The sequence below is a fragment of the Watersipora subatra genome, chromosome 7 (assembly GCF_963576615.1).
Source record: "Watersipora subatra chromosome 7, tzWatSuba1.1, whole genome shotgun sequence".
Taxonomy (NCBI): Eukaryota; Metazoa; Bryozoa; class Gymnolaemata; order Cheilostomatida; family Watersiporidae; genus Watersipora; species Watersipora subatra.
The window spans coordinates 59,357,518-59,377,395 of NC_088714.1; positions in this window are offsets into that span (position 1 = coordinate 59,357,518).

The following is a 19,878-nucleotide window of genomic DNA, read 5'->3' on the forward strand; positions in this document are numbered from 1 at the left end:
TAGAACATGTCAACACCATTGCAACAATATGTGCCCAATTTGATGGCAAACTTATTCTCACAGGTGTGTATGATATTTTAACCATTGATTTGGGGACATTGACTGATTTTTTATTTGAAATCACAGTCATGATCATTCATAACACCATCAATGCAAGATGTTCCAAATTTAATGCCAAAATATGAACCCCCAATGAATATTTCTTAAGAAGTTTTCTGAGCACATTGACCAATTATAACAAAATAACACAGTCATTCATAGAATATGTCAACACCATTGCAACAATATGTCCCCAATTTAATGGTAAAATTATTCTCACAAGTGTGTATAGTATTTTAACCAATAATTTGGGGACATTGACTGATTATTTTATTTGAGATCACAGTGATGTTCATTCCAAATACCATTGCTGCAAGATGTTCCAAATTTAATGCCCAAATATCACCTCTCCATGAATATGCTTCTTAAGCAGTTTCCTGAGCAAATTGACCAATTATAACAAAATAACACAGTCAGTCATAGAATATGTCAACACCATTGCAACGATATGTCCCCAATTTGATGGTAAAATTATTCTCACAGGTGTGTATAATATTTTAACCATTGATTCGGGGACATTGACTGATTGTTTTATTTGAAATCACAGTCATGATCATTCATAGCACCATCGCTGCAAGATGTTCCAAATTTAATGTCAAAATATGAACCCCCAATGAATATGCTTTTTAAGAAGTTTTCTGAGCACATTGACCAATTATAACAAAAGAACACAGTCAGTCATAGAACATGTCAACACCATTGCAACAATATGTCCCCAATTTGATGGTTAAATTATTCTCACAGGTGTGTATAATATTTTAACCATTAATTTGGGGACATTGACTAATTATTTTATTTGAAATAACAGTCAAGGTCATTTATAACACCATCGCTGCAAGATGTTCCAAATTTAATGCCAAAATATGAACCCCCAATGAATATGCTTTTTAAGAAGTTTTCTGAGCACATTGACCAATTATAACAAAAGAACACAGTCAGTCATAGAATATGTCAACACCATTGCAACAATATGTCCCCAATTTGATGGTAAAATTATTCTCACAGGTTTGTATAATATTTTAACCATTGATTTGGGGACATTGACTGATTGTTTTATTTGAAATCACAGTCATGATCATTCATAACACCATCGCTGCAAGATGTTCCAAATTTAATGCTAAAATATCAACCCCCCCCAATGAATTTGCTTCTTAAGAAGTTTTCTGAGCACATTGACCAATTATAACAAAATAACACAGTCAGTCATAGACAATGTCAACATCATTGCAACAATATGTCCCCAATTTGATGGTTAAATTATTCTCACAGGTGTGTATAATATTTTAACCATTAATTTGGGGACATTGACTGATTTTTTTATTTGAAATCACAGTCATGATCATTCATAACACCATCAATGCAAGATGTTCCAAATTTAATGCCAAAATATGAACCCCCAATGAATATGCTTCTTAGGAAGTTTTCTGAGCACATTGACCAATTATAACAAAATAACACAGTCAGTCATAGAATATGTCAACACCATTGCAACAATATGTCCCAAATTTGATGGTAAAATTATTCTCACAGGTGTGTATGATATTTTAACCATTAATTTGGGGACATTGACTAATTTTTTTTATTTGAAATAACAGTCATGGTCATTCATAACACCATTGCTGCAAGATGTTCCAAATTTAATGCCAAAATATCAACCCCAATGAATATGCTTCTTAAGAAGTTTTCTGAGCACATTGACCAATTATACCAAAAGAGCACAGACAGTCATAAACAATGTCAACACCCTTGCAAAAATATGTCCACCCTTTGATGGTAGAAATATTATCACAGGTGTGTATGATATTTTAAACATTTTTTTGAAGACATTGACTAATTCTTATAAGCGCTCAATTTGATGACTGAACTATTATCACATGTGCATACCACATCACAAATTGTTTTAAGTTCACTCACAGTCACAAATAATTTTAAAGCATTTGGGCTGTCGTAAACTCTCTCTAGTTTGATGGCACAAATATCAAAGCAAGTGTGTGTTATATTTGAATGATGAGCTTAAAAATTGATCAACTGTTGTAAGTGCACACTTATTTGTCAACCATCTTAAAGCGGATGTGTGCCAAGATTTCACCAATTTGATTGCAAAAATACTACTACAACTGTGAATGATAATGCATTCATTAGTTTGAATTTTCGATTCAAGATGCATGGCACAACCTTATGGCAACTTTGCAGTAATTTGATGCATTGTGAAAGCTGTTTAGATATCCAGATATGTACGTATTTCACTATCAAGATGGGCATAGTAGAAACCATGTGATCGAAAATGAATGTGAGCATAACTATCATTAATGCAAAACAATTATAATATTTGCTGTTTGAGGCTAACCGGGTGATGTTGCAAATAAAGTTTAAAATCTTGTGCCACGGGAGATTTTTGACAAATTATTTGCAGTGTCTTTGATATTTACAAGCTATGATTTTATTAAGAGCATGCCTCACTCACTAAATCTGTTTGGTTTTTAGCTGACTACAAAGCCTTGCGCAGAAAAGAATCCTATAGAACGGAGTGGACAAAAAATAATAAATTTATGGAATATTTATAATATTCATACGCTATTGAGCACACATTTTAGAAGAGTAAGCATTTTAGTTGTCTTTGATTTGGTGTACAAGCTGAAAATTTTATAATCTTGTTTTTGCACATGACCAGTACTGAATTTTACCGATTGCAGTATTTAATAAGTTTTTTTGTTCTTTAAGTTTACTTGATGCTTCTTCAATATTACATAATCAGCAGAACACGACATGCTCAATGTATAACAGGCAAAGTGGCAACAATTATAAACAGGTTGGCTCAGAAATATCGCAAACAGCGCCGAAAGTTTACCAATGCTGCAAGACTTTTTCAAAGGAATTATTAATAAAAATGAGTGGCTATGAGTTACGCAAAGTAAAGTGAGATGAGTTTTCCAATCATTAAAACTATAGGTCACTTTTCAACAAAATTAGTCAACGGCCAGCTATAGAGTAATTCTCCAAAAAAATTTTAAGTTCAAATTAGCAATAACAATAGAACAATAAGTAGGTTATTGCACTATTGCTATTGATATCTAAAATTATTTTGTTACGAGGCAATTTCCAAAAAATGCTTGTGTAGTTTTTTAAACAAAATTAAAAATTGACAAAACAGAAATTTTGGCTTGCGACCTTCCTTGAGTAAAAGAGCAAAAGTAATAACTTTGTCAGCAGTAATAAAAAACAGTTAACAAGGATCTGCTGGAAATTTTGCAAGTGTGCTTTGGCGAATTTTCAAAAATTCATCTATCAGTTGGTCGTTATTGGTGCTCAACAGAAGTTTTTGTTTAATTTGTGTCTAAATTATTAGAAATATTTTTGCAAATTGGGATCATTCTTTCAGACTTTTTATTATTGTGAATTTTATAAACAATTATCAGCCTCTCCTGCTTTATATAAAATTAGCATTGTAATTAAAATCACTAAATATCTTTCAATTTTGTATGTTATGGAGTGCACAAAATTCTTCTCTGTATGAGAGACTGCGTAAAAGTCGCAAACCATATAATCTTATTATTGCCTGCAAGTAACCGTATTGCATAATTTCCTTTGTTCTATTAATTGACCTTGTGGCTGTTTGATTTTGCATCATGATTACCTATACCCTTGCTGCTGAACATTTAGCAGAAAATAAGTAGAAAGTAATAATATCTATTTGGTTCAGGAGATTCTCTAACAACACTGAAGGTATACCAAAACGACGAATATTAAAAATAATTATTAGAAAAACAACAGCACTAGAAAATAACTTTGCAATAAATACTCACTCACTATTAGAGTTCTTACTGTGCAAGCCGGTTCATCAACCGAACTATCTAATGTGATGCGAAAGAAAAAAACAACTTTGTGAGTGTGATAGTCAAACAATCAACTTTGAGAATCAGGCAATTTGGGTTTACAAGATTTTTCCAATTGCAATTTAAATTAAAAACTAGAGCAAATCAGTAAATACATGTCTTCAAACCTGCCATGGTTAGGGGTGATATAATTCTACTGTCTATCATAATATTCTTCTGGGTTAAGTTGTTCATGGTTGAATTATATATAAATGGTCAAAATACTAAATTTTTCTTGAGAAATTGAAAAAATCTCATAAGAAAGACCGGTAATATTTGTTTTAAAATATAACTGTTCAACTCTTTGTAAATTCGATAGTTTGATTAAAGAATTAATTTGTGTTCCATATTACCCGTGTTGTTTTCATAATATTTTCAAATAAAATATTTGACAATATTGCCCTATGTCAGTATAGCGTCTGATAATAGTAGTTTATGGGAGCAACCTCAATTTAGATGAAATGTTTTAAAAATATGATTTGTCTTGATCATTAGCTTTTGTTTATTTAATTTTTTTATTTAAGATACATGTGATAACTCTTTGGCAACTGTGCAGTGATTTGATGCATTTTGAAAGCTGTTTAGATAGGCAAATATGTACGCATTTCCTTAAAAATATGGGCATAGTGGATTAATCTGAAATGAACGTGAGCATGACTATCATTAATCCAAAACCAATGTAATATTTCCTGTTTGAGGCTAACTAGGTGATGTTGCAAATAAAGTTTAAAACTTGGTATCTGGGTAGATTCTTGAAAATTATTTGCAGTGTATAGGGCATTTTGAAGCCACCATAATGTTTACAACATGTCTCGCTTGGTAAATCTGCTTACATTTTAGCTAACCCTAAAGCTTTGCGCATAATAGAATACTGGAGAGCGGAGTAGGCAGAAAATAATAAATTCATTGAATATTTGTAAATTGTATATGCTACCGAGCGCAAACTTTATTTGGAGTAAACATTGGGCTTTGGTTTGGTGTATAAAGCATCAAATGTTATAATCTTGTTTTTGTAGGTGACCAGCAGTACTGAATAATTTTCTTTGTTGTCTATATTTAACTACTGCTTCTTCGATATGTAAAACAAATATAGTATTTCCTGTTTGAGGCTAATTAGGTGATGTTGCAAATAAAGTTTAAAACCTGGCACCTGGGTAGGTTCTTGACAAACTGTTTGCAGTGTCTGTGAGATTCAGTAACTACCATCATATTACCAAATTTTGTAAATTGTATATGCTACTGAGCTCAAACTTCATGGAAGTAAACATCTTATTTGTCTTTCATTTGGTGTATAAGCAGCAAATGTTATAATCTTGTTAATGCAGATGAGGAGCAGTATTGAACAAGTTTCTTTGTTCTCTAAATTTAACTTGGGGTTCTTCGATATTACATAATTGTAAGCAAGACACTACATGCTCAATGTATGTCAGGCAAATAGTGAGAAGTGATAACACGTTGGCTCAGACAAATATCAGCCGGCACTTACTATTTACCAATGTTGTGAGACTTTCTCAAAGTAATTATTAAGAAAAAAAGTGACTATGAGCAACAAAAAGTTAAATGAGATGGTTTTTTCGAACACTAAACTGTAGGTAATTGTTCCAACAGAAGTAGTCAATGGCCGGCTATAGAATTTTTCTCGAAAACTGTTCAGTTCAAATTAGCGATGACAATAACAATAGCACCATAGGTAAATTATTGCACTATTTGTATTGATATCTAAAATTAGTTTGTTATAATGCAATCTATAAAAAATACTTGCGAAGTTTTTCAAACAAAGTTAAAAATATACAAAAACAAAGACTTTGGCCTGAGAACTTTCTTTATAAATAAGCTCATGTAATAACCTTGCAACTTTGTATATATATATATTTTTTTTTTAATTATATATTATATATATATTTAAGTTTTATGAATGAATTGCAGTCATCAACAATCCTAATAGAAATGGTATGAGATGTTTCAAGTTTCATGACAAAATATCACCACAGGTGCAAATGATATTTCAAACAGTTGTTTAGGCACACTAATCAGTCATTTAAAGAGAGCACATAGTCATAAACTATGTGAAAGCCAGTTCGGGCAATATGTCAAACAGATGGTAGAAATCTCATCACAAGCTTGTGATATTTGAAACAATTGATTCGGGGAATTGGCCAATTATTGTAAGATAACACACAGTCATATACCATATCAGAGCTGTTGTGATCAGATGCCTAAAATCTGAATGAAAAAAATAACCTCTCAACTGTGGGTGAAACCAAAGTGGGACCCATTAACCAAATAATAGAAATAGCATTGTGATAATATATCCTCATTTCGGTTTTGGAATTATTATCATGGGTGTGTATGACATTTAACCTATTAATTTGGGATTTTTACCAATTCTTGTACGAAAATTATTAGGTGTATTAAAATATATTTATTTTCTTTCAAATATTTGCATGATAGAAACTATTGAGCCTATAATTGGCACACATACACAAGACAACAACACTAATGCAATACAAATATAATATAATTTGTGTACAGCTAAAAGACAATATTGCAACTAAAGGTGATTTGCTGTCCGCTAAGTAGGTATTTGCCAGATTATCTTCAGAATCTGTAAAACAGAATACAACCTTTCAAACACATTTCACTTGCTATGCCTGTTTGGCTTTTAATTCATATTGAAGTTTGTAAAAATAAAAATAGACAGTAACTATCAAATTCTTTAAGTATTTAATAAAATTTTTTAAGTATAACATTTCAATGTGAAACCTTCGGCAATATTTTACTAAGTCAGTATTGTTTATGATAATAATCATCTATGTGACCAACATCCAATAATATGAAATATTTTGAAAAGGTGATTCGTTTTTACCGTTAACTGTTGTTCACTTTACTTTTTCGATTCAAGACGCATGGCATAACTCTTTGGCAACTGTGCAGTAAGTTGATGGATTGTGAAAGCTGTTTAGATTGGCAAATATGTACGCATATCTTTAAAAAAATGTGCATAGTGGAAACCATGTGATATGAAATAAAAGTGAGCATGACTATCTGATGTTGCAAATAAAGTTTAAAATCTTGCGCCTAGGTAGATTTTCGACAAATTATTTGCAGTGTCTGTGAGATTTACAAGCTACCATTTCATTAACAACATGTCTCACTAACTGAATCTGCTTGGTTTTTAGCTAACCATAAAGCCGCGCACAGAATAGAATATTATAGAACTGCGTAGACAGAAAATGATAAGTTCATTTACTATTTGTAAAGTGTATATGCTATTGAGCACAAACTTTATAAGAGTTTAGGATCTTATTTGTCTTTGATTTAGTGTACAAGCAGAAACTGTTATAATCTTGTCATTGTGCATGAGCAGTGCTGAATTTTACTGATTGCAGTATTGAATAAGTTTCTTTGTTCCCAAAGTTTAATTGATCCTTCTTCAATATTACATAATCATAAGCAGAACAAGACATGTTCAATGTATGACAGGCAAAGTTTCAACAGTGATAAACATGTTGGTTCAGAGAACTCTCAAACAGTGCAGAAAGTTTATCAATGCTGTGAGACTTTTTCAAAGCATTTATTAATAAAAAAGGGGTGGCTATATACATGTATGAGCTACGCAAAGTAAAGTGAGATGAGTTTTCCAATCGTTAAAACTATAGGTAAGCTTTCCAACAAAGGTAGTCAATGGCCAGCTATAGAATAATTCAAAAAAAGATGTTTAGTTCAAATTAGCGATCACAATAGAACAATAAGTAGGTTATTGCACTATTGCTATTGATATCTAAAATTATTTTGTTACAATGCAATTTCTAAAAAGATCTGTGTAGCTTTTCAAACAAAATTACAAATTGACAAAACAGGAATTTTGGCTCGTGACCTTCCTTGAGTAAAAGACCAAAAGTAATAACTTTGTCAGCAGTAATAAAAAACAGTTGACAAGGATCTTCAGGCAATTTTGCAAGTGTGCTTTTGCGAATTTTCAACAAGGGATCTACCAGTTGGTAATTATTGGTGCTCAACACAAGTTTTTGTTTAACTTCGTGTCTAAATTATCAGAAATATTTGTGCAAATTGGTATCATTCCTGCAGACTTTTTATTATTGTGAATTTTATAAGCAATTATCAGGCTCTCTTGCTTCATATAAATTTAGCAATGTAATTAAAACCGTTAAATATTTTTCAGTGTAGTATGTTATGGAGAGCATATCTTAAGAGAAAAAATTTCTTCTCTGGATGAGAGACGGTGTAAAAGTCGCAAACCATATAATCTTATTATTGCCTGCAAGTAACCGTATTGCATAATTTCCTTTGTTCTATTAATAGATCTTGTTGCTGTTTGATGTTGCACCATGATTACCTGGATTGCTGCTTAATGTTTAGCAGAAAATAAGTGGAAAGTAATAATATTTACTTGGTTCAGGAGATTCTTTACCAACACTGAAAGTATACCAAAACGACGGATAGTAAACAAAAATTATTAGAAAACCAACGGCACTAGAAAACAACTTTGCAATAATCACTCACTATTAGAGTTCTTGCTGTGCAAGCCAGTACATCAACCAAACTATCTGATGTAGTGCAAAAGAAAAAAAACTTTGTGAGTGTGATATTCCAACAATCAACTTTGAGAATCATGCATTTTGGGTTTAAAAGATTTTTCCAATTGCAATTTAAATTAAAAACTAAAGCAAATCAGTAAATACATGACTTCAAACCTTCCATAGTTGGGGGTGATATAATTCTATTGTCTATCATAATTTTCTTCTGGTATAAGTTGCTCATGGTTAAATTGCATATAAATTGTCAAAATACTAAATTTCTCTTGAGAAATTGAAAGAGGTTTCATAAGAAATACCCTTCATATTTGTTTTAAAATATAACTGTTCAACTCTTTGTAAATTCGATAGTCCAATTAAAGAATTAATTTGTGTTCCATATTACGTTTTGTTTTTCATAATGTTATCAAATAAATCATTTGACAATATTGCCCTATGTCAGTATAGCGTATGATAATAGTAGTCTATGGGAACAACATCAATTTAGATGAAATATTTTAAAAATATGATTTGCCTAGATCGTTAGCTTTTGTTCATTATATTTTTTCTATTTAAGATGCATGTGATAACTCTTTGGAAATTATGCAGTGATTTGATGCACTGCGGAAGCTGTTTAGATAGGCAAATATGTACGCATTTCCTTAAAAAAATGGGCTTAGTGAAAATCATGTGATCTGAAATGAACGTGAGCATGACTATCATTAATCCAAAACAAATGTAATATTTCCTGTTTGATGCTAGCTAGGTGATGTTGCAAATAAAGTTTAAAACCAGGCACCTGGGTAGATTCTTAAAAACTATTTGCAGTGTCTGGGGATTTTGAAGCCACCATAGTATTTACAACATGTCTCACTTGCTGAGTCTGCTTGCATTTTAGCTAACCATAAAACTTTGCGCAGAATAGAATACTGTAGAGCAAAGTAGACAGAAAATACTAAATTCATCGAATATTTGTAAATTGTATATGCTACCAAGGACAAACTTCATGAGAGTAAACATTTGATTTGTCTTTGATTGGTGTATAAAGCATCAAATGTTATAATCTTCTTATTGTATATGACCAGCCGTACTGAATAAGTTTTTTTGTTCTCCAGATTTAACTCCTGCTTCTTCGATATTACATAATCATAAGCAAGACACTACAGGCTCAAGGTATGACAGGCAAAGATTGAGAAGCGATAACATGTTGGGTCAGACAAATCGCAAACAGCATCAAAATTTCACTAATGCCGTGAGACTTTTTCAAAGTAATTATTGAAAAAAAGAGCAACTATCAGTAACACAGAATACAATTAGATGGGTTTTCCAAACATTGAAACTGTAGATAAAATTTACAATCGAAGTTGTCAATGACCAGTTATAAAATAATTCTCATAAAACTGATTAGTTCAAATTAGCAATCACAATAACAATAGAACAATAAGTAAATTATTGCACTATCGCTATTGATATCTAAAATTAGTTTGCTACAATGCAATCTATAAAAAATACTTGCAAATGTCAAATAGGATGTTTCCATGTGAAATATTGGACAACATGGATCTACATCTGTATAGTTTATGATAACAGTGATCTTGGTGTGCAACGTCAATACAGATGTAATATTTTGAAAATATGATCCGGCTTGATTATTACAGGTGGTTCACTTTATTTTCTCCATTTAAAACATATGACATTACTCTTTGGCGCCTGAGCAGTAAAATGATGCATTTTGAAAGCTATTTAGATTGGTAAATAAGTACGCATTTTCTTAAAAAGATTGGCATAGTAAAAACAATGTGATTTAAAATGAGCATGAGTATCATTAATACAAAACAAATACAATTTGTTCTGTTTGAGGCTAACTGGGTGATATTGCAAATGAAGTTCAAAATCTCGCGCCTAGGTAAATTATTGACAAATTATTTGCAGTGTCTGTGAAATTTACAAGCTACTAGTTTATTAAAAACATGTCTCACTCACTGCATCTGCTTGGTTTTTAGTTACCAATAAAGCCTTGTGCCAATAGAATATTATAGAATGGAGTAAATGGAAAATAAAAAACTCATTGAATATTTGTAAATTGTATATGCTATTGAGCACAAATTTTATGGAAGTAAACATCTTATTTGTCTTTGATTTGGTGTGTAAAGCATCCAATGTTATAATCTTGTTATTACAGATGACCAGCAGTACTGAATAAGTTTCTTTGTTCTATTTATTTAACTTGTGGTTCTGCCATGTTACATAATCATAAGCAAGACACTACAGGCTAAATGTATGACAGGCAAAGGTTGAGAAGCGATAACACGTTGGCTCAAACAAATCTCAGATAGCACGAAAATTTTATCAATGCTGTAAGAGTTTTTAAAAGTAACTATTAAAAAAAACAAGCAACTATGACCAACAAAAAGTAAAATGAGTCGGTTTTCCAAACATTAAAACTGTAGGTAAGCTTTCCAACAGAAGTAGTCAATGGCCAGCTATAGAATAATTCTTATAAAACTGTTTACTTCAAATTAGGAATCACAATAACAATAGCACTATAATTAAATTATTGCCCTATCGCTATTGATATCTAAAATTAGTTTGTTACAATGCAATCTATAAAAAATAATTGCAAAGTTTTTTGAACAAAATTAAAAATAGCAAAAAAACAAACGTTTACCTGTGAACTTTTTTAATTAAAACAGCGCAAGTAATAACTTTGTCAAGAATAATTAAAAAAACAGTTAACAAGAAATTGCTAGCAGTTTTGCCTGTGTGATTTTGAAAATCTTTGACCAGGGATCTACTATTTGGTATTTTTTGGTGATCAACAGAAGTTTTGGTTTCATTTTGTGTTTTAATTATAAAAATGTTTTTTTTTATATTGGTCTAACTTCTTTAGATTTTTTATTGTTGTGAATTTTTACAAATAGGTAGCAGCCTCTCTTGCTTTATATAAAACAAGCAGATTGCCCGATTTTGCACGGGTAATAAAAATGACGGTTTCAAATGAAAGTGTTTTTTTATTTTTGCGTACTGCATTTATTTCTGTGTACTGTTTATATATTTGTGTAATTCATACGGTGCCTGTTTCAGTCCTACTACAGCTCTCTACTGATTGCAATATTCTTGCTTATCATATCAATCAAGCTTATGCGAGAGTCATGTAAGTTATGCATTGTTATGTTAAAACAATGCATACTTGTTATAAATGAACATACAATAGAAGACAAAAAGACACTGATATTTATATATAGATTTTCAGTATGCATTGCTTATTTGCTGAGACGTTAGCTAAGCGCATTTGGCTTTGTATCGTATAACAAACAAAGTTTCATGCATTCATTGAACCGTATTAGGCTCTTACATATATACACTACTGAAATCCAGCTAAAATTATATATGATGAATACTACAATAAAATTAAAAAATTTTTAATCTATTGCATTCCCATGAACCAAGTAGTAATAAACATTAAAAAAATCATTCATGTTGACGATTATTTGCGTTCAGTATTTCACACCCATTTAACACCCCAAAAAATCTTTTTATTGTTTGCGAGTATGCAAAAACACTTTGCTTTTTTGTATACCTATTTTTTTGCCGATTTCATGTGCTCGGTGGACAATTTCATGTGCAATCTCATGTGCACACTTTCATAATTATGCTAGTAAAAGTTATGCATGACTTCATTTCTACTTCAAACTCAGTTCAAAAGTTCCATAGTTGTCTATGAAATCTTTGTTGAGTAATAAATATACATATTATGACACTTTTTTAATTTACTTTTAGGAACTATTAATTCTACACATGTATGATGTACAAAGGATAACTCAGCGTTAAGCTATTCTATTTGGATATAAATTCAATAGAACCAATTGCTTCTCAGGATCAATGCTGATCTTTGCGAGTTTAGTTTGTAAGTAGTAAACAGCAGGAGTAGCAAACTGATGTCTTATCTACGTTTTTGATTTTACAATTATTAATGTTTTTATCAAGGCGAAAATTTCAACAGAGTTTTCTATTAACTCTCAAGTCCTTCCACTTTGCAGAACCGAGAAGACAGCAGAATGCAAGGATGTTTTACACTCATGCCAAGCGATTGGCATAAACAGACAACAAATTTAATTACATTACTGAATTAATTTTGTTGCGGAATCTCGTTTTATACTGCTAGCAATGCCAGTCATCAACATATTTACAATGCGTCAGCATGAGTTAACTATTATCAACAAAAGTAAAAAGAACAAGTGAGGTGATGACAAACACTTTTTCAAAAATCCAAAAGCCAAAAAGAATTAAATATATTCATTAAGTGTTGACACTGCTGCTTAGTTTTACACATTGATATCCGCAATTGATTAAACTTGAAACTTGTATAATTCCATTGTTTTCAAGCCATACATGAAAAGCAAGCATAGGGACATAGGAGTTAAATTACAATCAAGCTTTAGATAAAAAGATTGGTATTGTCAACATACTCAATATAAACTTGATAAAATATATATATTTTCTAAAACAACTATAAGTATTTTCAATGAGGAGCGATAAATGTATGGCAGAATTTTCCATCTAGCTATTTCATTCTCTAAAGATATACTACCTTGTCAATCTTTGTAATTGACTCTGATCTTTTAGTAGTAACGAATGTTTTTAGTGGAGCTGATGAAAGAATAATACATAGTAAAAAAGTTCAATGATGGACCATTGGTCTGAGAAAGAAAAAACAGAAGATTTGATTGAATTCTAACAATATACAGATCTCAGATTAGAAATTTGCAGAGACACTTGAAATTGGTTTAATAATGTTTGTTTTACAGTAAATGTTTTAAACCAAAATTATTAGACATTTAAGTTAACTTTTAAAATATATTTTAAATCAGAATTTTGACCATTATTATTCATAGATATAGGAAAAATGTAAACGAGTTAGAGAAAGCATTGGAGGCTACATGTTTTATTTTAATATTTTATTCGGTCTAAAAATATCAAGGAAGGATGATGTAGTAAAGTTCTTGCAAAGACATACAATGGATCAATATTTGAAGTCAATAAAGTACATGTACAGAGATCTTATGCTTAAGACTATGTGAAATTAACCTGAGATTTTATGCAGCTATAACTTATGTAAGAAATGTACGGAATGAATTCAAACAACTCTTTTGAATAATAAAGCGCAAATTTTTTTAATTGCGTATAAACTACAACCATACTAAAAATAATAGCTAGTAAGTAAAGAAGGATGCATATGTGAGAATATTTGAAAAAGTACAAGAGCTCTCAAGGATTATTAAAGGCCTGAACTATTGAAGGAAGCAAACGAGACACACTTTCAAATTTCTGCTGAGCGTGTATAACTGCTGACCAAATACATTATATTGTAAAAAAAACTTTGCGAATGCTAAACTACAAAATACATTTGTAATGCAGCAGAGCAAATATAGCCTTTAGCTAAACATAAGTTTAAAAATAGTGTAAACTCTCAATTTGCTTCCAAAGCTACATTTTAGATAAAAACTCACAAATATTGTGACTTTTCACTCACAAATATTGTGAGTTTTCATCTCTTGTAATTTCATTCTTGTAGAAACTCGCAAATATCGTGAGTTTTTACAAGATAGAAATTAGCTCCCCAATAAAATATATGTCCCCAATTGTTAGGTAAAAAGATTCTATGAGAAGAAAACTCCGCAAATATTTGCCTACTAACAAATGGAAAGAGGTCAAATGTGTGTGAGAATTTAGCAAACTTTATGGGGACTTACATATTTTTTCACACACCCACACTCACAGATGTTCTCGTACAAATGCAGGCAATTGGGGACAGTGCTCAGATTTTGTCGGGAGTTGGATTAAACTATATATTTTTTAGTTTTTTATAAGAAAAAAGGGATTAAAAGATTGGGGACGTCCCCAATTTCCGAACGTCCCCAATTTGTCTGTTAAATTCTGGTGTGAGTCCCCAATTGCATGCATTTACAAGTTCACTTGCACACACTCCTGCACACACCACTGCCCACACCGCTGTGCACAACACTGCATACCACTGCACACACCGCTGCGCAAACCACTGCACACACCACTGCACACACATCTGCGCATAGTACTGCGCACACCGCTGCACACGCACCTGCTCACATCACTACACACATACTTGCACACACATATGCGCACACACCTGCATAAACCCACACACATTGAGGACACGCCCGCGCATACGAAAGCACACCTGCGCACTGGTGCACACTAGAGTATTTCCCCACACCTTCCCAAACACACTCCCGCACACCAATGCCCTTCCTCTGCACACCTGCATGTGTACACATAAATTCACACACAGATGTGCACACTTGCACATATTTTCACATGTACATATAAATTTTCACCTAGATGCGCACAATAACACACAAGCACTCAAACATACATACACATATGTGTCCAAGTTTATATGTATAGGTGCATGTCTATACCCAATAACACACACAAAATGTGTAATAACAAGCACATCCACACACAGACGCATACACCCATGGCTGCAAGTGCGCACAAACCTGCTCAACAATGCCAGCACATGCACATGCATATGCTTGCACAAAATTGTGATTGCATGGACACAAGCAAGCATGAGCGTACACACAGACAAACACAAATACCAACAACATGCAAAATATGCCCAGACTTTAATTCCTGCCTAGACATATGCGTGCCGGTTTTTGAGAGAGCATTGCACGCACCCTCAATGATGCCCAAACATATACTATACGTAGTGTATATACTATATATATATGTATATACATGTATATATATAATAGATAATTTCATTGGCTAGTAACGATGAATATGAAGCAACATAAATTAAGATCAAGGGGCATGCAACATTGTGGTGCCATTGGTTGCTAAGACTGTTTCTATGGCACAAGGATGGCGCATTGTTTTAGTGTTTGGCTTCCAAGACAGCACCTTTAAATCAGAACAGAATAAGAGCAACACATATGTTTCCATGATGGAATTACAGCACCATATTGTGGTGTAGCCATGCGCATTTGCTGTATAAAAACTTACAAAAATCTTTACTATACTATAGCCATTTCTAATGCTGATAAGATGATCTGTGATTTCCAGGAGACAAGCAGCAGAAGACTGGAAGTGATTTATACTCTAATTAAAGAGTAGCTATGCCTTTATCTTCATCATCGTTGTCTAGACAGTTCATCTAGACAGTTAACAATATAAAGTGTCTATGAAATGGTTTCTACATATTTTGCTTACTAGGAATCTACCCCATCTTAAATGCACATTTCCGTAATCTTTTGCAGGCAACAAAATTGAATGGAGGCATGTCCAAAAAATACAAACCTAGGATATGATTGGATAGAATTTGACTTTACATGTATACTCTCTCTCCTCTGTTTTGAGAGACTTTAACTACTATGGGTAATAATTAGTCTACCGTGCTTTGTTTTCAAGTAAAAAGGCAGCAACATGGAGTTGGAGGCTAAAAATGAATACACATGTATGTAAACTTACTACGAATAGAAAATCAAAATTTGAGACTCCGATGTCTAAACTCGGCTAAATTTTTTATATGCACCATAAATCTTTGGAGCAATGAAAGTCTATCATGGCTCTCACTTTTGTATGTGACTGTGCCGTCGGAGGGTTTGGGTATACTTGAATGTGAGTTGGATGACTAAGGAAGTACATATACTGCATCCATGAATAACCAAGGTTAAAATCTAAAATTATGTGTAAAAGAGTATAAAAAAACCTTAGGAGCCAACTAATAATTAGTCATTAGTTTTGTTCAACGAGTTTTAAAAAGAAAATTAGAAAATGATCCATGATCAATACCTGCGAGAGAGGAAAAATACAAAAACCACTAATGTATATGTATTCTGGTAAACTTAGCAGGTGGAAGCATCCAAAAAATATATTTATAGCAGCTTATTAGCTGATCAGTCATAAGCTACTTTCACACTTAGTAGACAAGTTAGCCTTACAGATGTAGCCTTAGAAAACTGTAGTTCAGTTTAGTGGGCTATTCTTCCAACCCTAAAATTATGAGAGAACTCGGATGAGAACCATCAATGATCATATCATCAACGTCGGAATAGGAATGAGTTTATATCTATACTAGCTGCATTACCCGTGTTAGGGGACAGATTTACAAAAGGCAATAGGTTTATTGATAGTTGCCTTTCATACTAAAAGACAGCTCCAAATATGCAATCTACCAAAGTTTTTGTGCTGATCAGACTATGCAAACACATATGCAGTCATACATGTTTATAATGTTGGAGAAAACAATAGAAATTTGCAATATGTTTTACAGCTAGTCTACAATGCATCAGCCTCAAACCACTCAAATCGGAGTTGTCCTTTTTTGTAAATAGAACTGATAATGAAATTGAAATTGTTACGGAAACCAAAGTTTTTCAAACTGGCTCGATTGAAAAACTTTACAAATTTTAGGAAGTTCTACAAAATATTTTGCCATTGTACTGCTGAGCTATCGCCAGCTTTTAATGAATAGAGATTTTTCAGTTAGTGCATCTTGCTGTTGTTGCCATTGCATCTGCTCTAGAAACTCAGCTTGCCAAGCAGCTGCTGTAGCTAGCGCGTCATGTTCTTGTTGCTACTGCACCTGCTCAGTGGTTTCTGCACGTCTGGCAGCTGTAGGAACTGTTCTGAGCTGCTTGAGTAGCTGCTGGATCGTTTCAGCAGCCTCTGAACTTCTAGCAGCTGCAGCATATATTCTGGCCCGCTCTCAACATAACCGTGTTGGTTCAGCAGTTTTGGCTTTTCTAGCAGCTACAGTAGCTATTCTGATATGTTGTAAGCGTCCCCGTGTTTGCTCTGCAGTTTCTGCAGCTCTAGTAGCTGCAGTAGCTACCCTGTTTTGTTGTAGGTGTAGCTCTGTTTGCTCTGCCGTTACAGCACTTCTAGCAGCTGCAGCGTTTATTCTGGCCCGCTCTCAACTCTATAATTTTCGAACTCTCATCGCGTCTCATAAATTATTCTACAGCCGCAAATCACATCGCATTCATCAATATCCCACTCGCTGCTCTTCCTTAAATCTAAAGCTACCTCCCTCTAAATCTGCTTCCGGTCATCGCAGAATGTCATACCAGCAGTCAGCACAATGGAACGCTCTGCCTGATGAACTGCGTAGGGTTGTGAGTATGCCCACTTTTAGACGTGCCCTCAAACTGTACCTGTTGAGCGGTGACTAAATAGTTTCTGGCTGCTTGCTGTTAACTTGTGGCCCAGCGCCTTGACTAGCAATGCTACTGCGCAGTTTGGGCCTCCTCATTATTGGTTTTCTTTTTCTTTTTTTTTCTGTTTTCATATTTTTTGATGAAATAAAACAAACAAACATAACTGTGTTGGTTTAGTAGTTTTGGCATTTCTAGCAGCTGCCGTAGTGATTAGGTTGTGTTGTAAGCATATCCGTGTTAACTTTGCAGTTTCTGCACTTCTAGTGGCTGCAGTAGCTATCCTGTTTTGTTGTAGGTGTAGCGGTGTTTGCTACGCAATTTCTACACTTCTAGCGCCTGCAGTAGCTATTTTGGCCTGTTGTAGACGTAGCCATGTTTGCTCAGCAGTTTTTGCTTGTCTAGCTGCTGCTTTGCGAATTTGGTCCTTTTATCTACGGGAATCAATCTGTTCTTGTGTTGTGGAAGTAGGCTTTTTGGAAGGCATTTCACTGCTTTATTACCATTTGAAGAGGTGAGCGTTTTAATTAGCATAACTGTCAAAAATATCTTATGTAACCAAACTTTATCTGTAAATCCCTTCACTGGAGGCAATGCGGTGACAGGGTGCAGTGTTGTAGACCAAACATGAGTGATAATAAATACATCCCTTGTTGTATGGCTCCAATATGCTTCAGTGACTTTTGAAAACAGTGTTGTCATTGGATTATGAGTGCTGTTGTCTGCATCTGCAAAAAATAACCGAAATCATGGTAAAGACATCAATCATTTTAAGATGAACATGTGCTGTCCACAGAAACATGTCAAGGAATGTCATGTCATAATATATTTACAGGTAGATGCGGGAGAGCCATGCTACTGTTTTCAAAATTAGAAGTATAACCAAATCGCTAGTCTCAGAGTGAAAACTTGAAAAGTGTTGATGCTTTTTTATGACAAAACTTGGAATAAGAAATTCAACTTTGATTATTATTCAGGAGTCATTAGGGTTTAATGAAAGGATGCAATTTAACTCGTCGGTTTCTAGTGCAAGTGAAGCCAAAATATTTTGTGAAGGGAATGCTTGCCTGAAGAGCAAGTTAAGTGACACGTTGGTAAAGATCGCTTCTCCAAGTTAAACTAATGAACATAAAACTCATATTTTAATGTAAAAATGTTTTTGCTATTGTTTGATCACCTTCAAACCATTCAATAGCAAAACAACTGTAGCCCTACCTAAGCTAGAATCATGCAGGTGAAAAAAGATATAATATCGTATACCCAAGAAATTGGAGAAAATGCTACCTCTACAGTCTGTCAAAATAAACTTGGTGCTGTCGATTAACAAGATAGCATTCTTACGCGCGACTTTGGCTGCACAGCAGTGAAGATAATCTACAATGGGTCAACAACGATTCATTTGAAGAAATGTGTCATCGTAGTAAGTTAGAGTACTCGTAGCTAAAAAAATGGAACATGAACATGGAAAGATATAAACATGTTTACTATCACAAAAAGTGGCAAATCCAACGTTTTAAGTAGTGGAGGTGTGGCAGTTTATAGACAATAAAGCATTGAATGAGAAGTGCTTACCTTTTGAAAGCAGAAACTTAATAAGCGAGAACAATTTTTTTCCAGTGGTCGCAAAAAACAAACGTTCACGTGACCTTCCATCTATGCATAGCCAGTAAATATTAATAATTACATGTAATTTACTACTCATAAATTTACTTAAAGGAAATTTTGTAGTAAACTTTATTAATTTACTGCATAACTGACTATTTTTAACCCAGTGCCTAACGGAACAGTACCGTTAGGCATTGTTTTGTTTTTTTCTTTCACCGCTAGAGGCACATTAACCGGATTTTCCGGTTAATGTGCCCTAGTGGTGATAAAAAAAGCCACAGCATAGCCACAGCTTCTAAATAAGCTGCTTGACTCAAAACATTGGAAAAAAGTCGCAGCTAAAAGGCCGAAAAGTACGATAGTTTAGTTTTACTACCCATATTAATTCAGTTTGCTTTGTACGATCAAATCGAAAAAAGGAAATACCGCTCTATAAAGTGGACAAATACACATAAACGCAAATATACAGACAGATTATTTCCCGTTTGTATGTTAGAATTGTTCTTAATAGTTTTTTTTCTATGACAATCTTTGTTATACTATGGATAATACCTAGTCAACCTT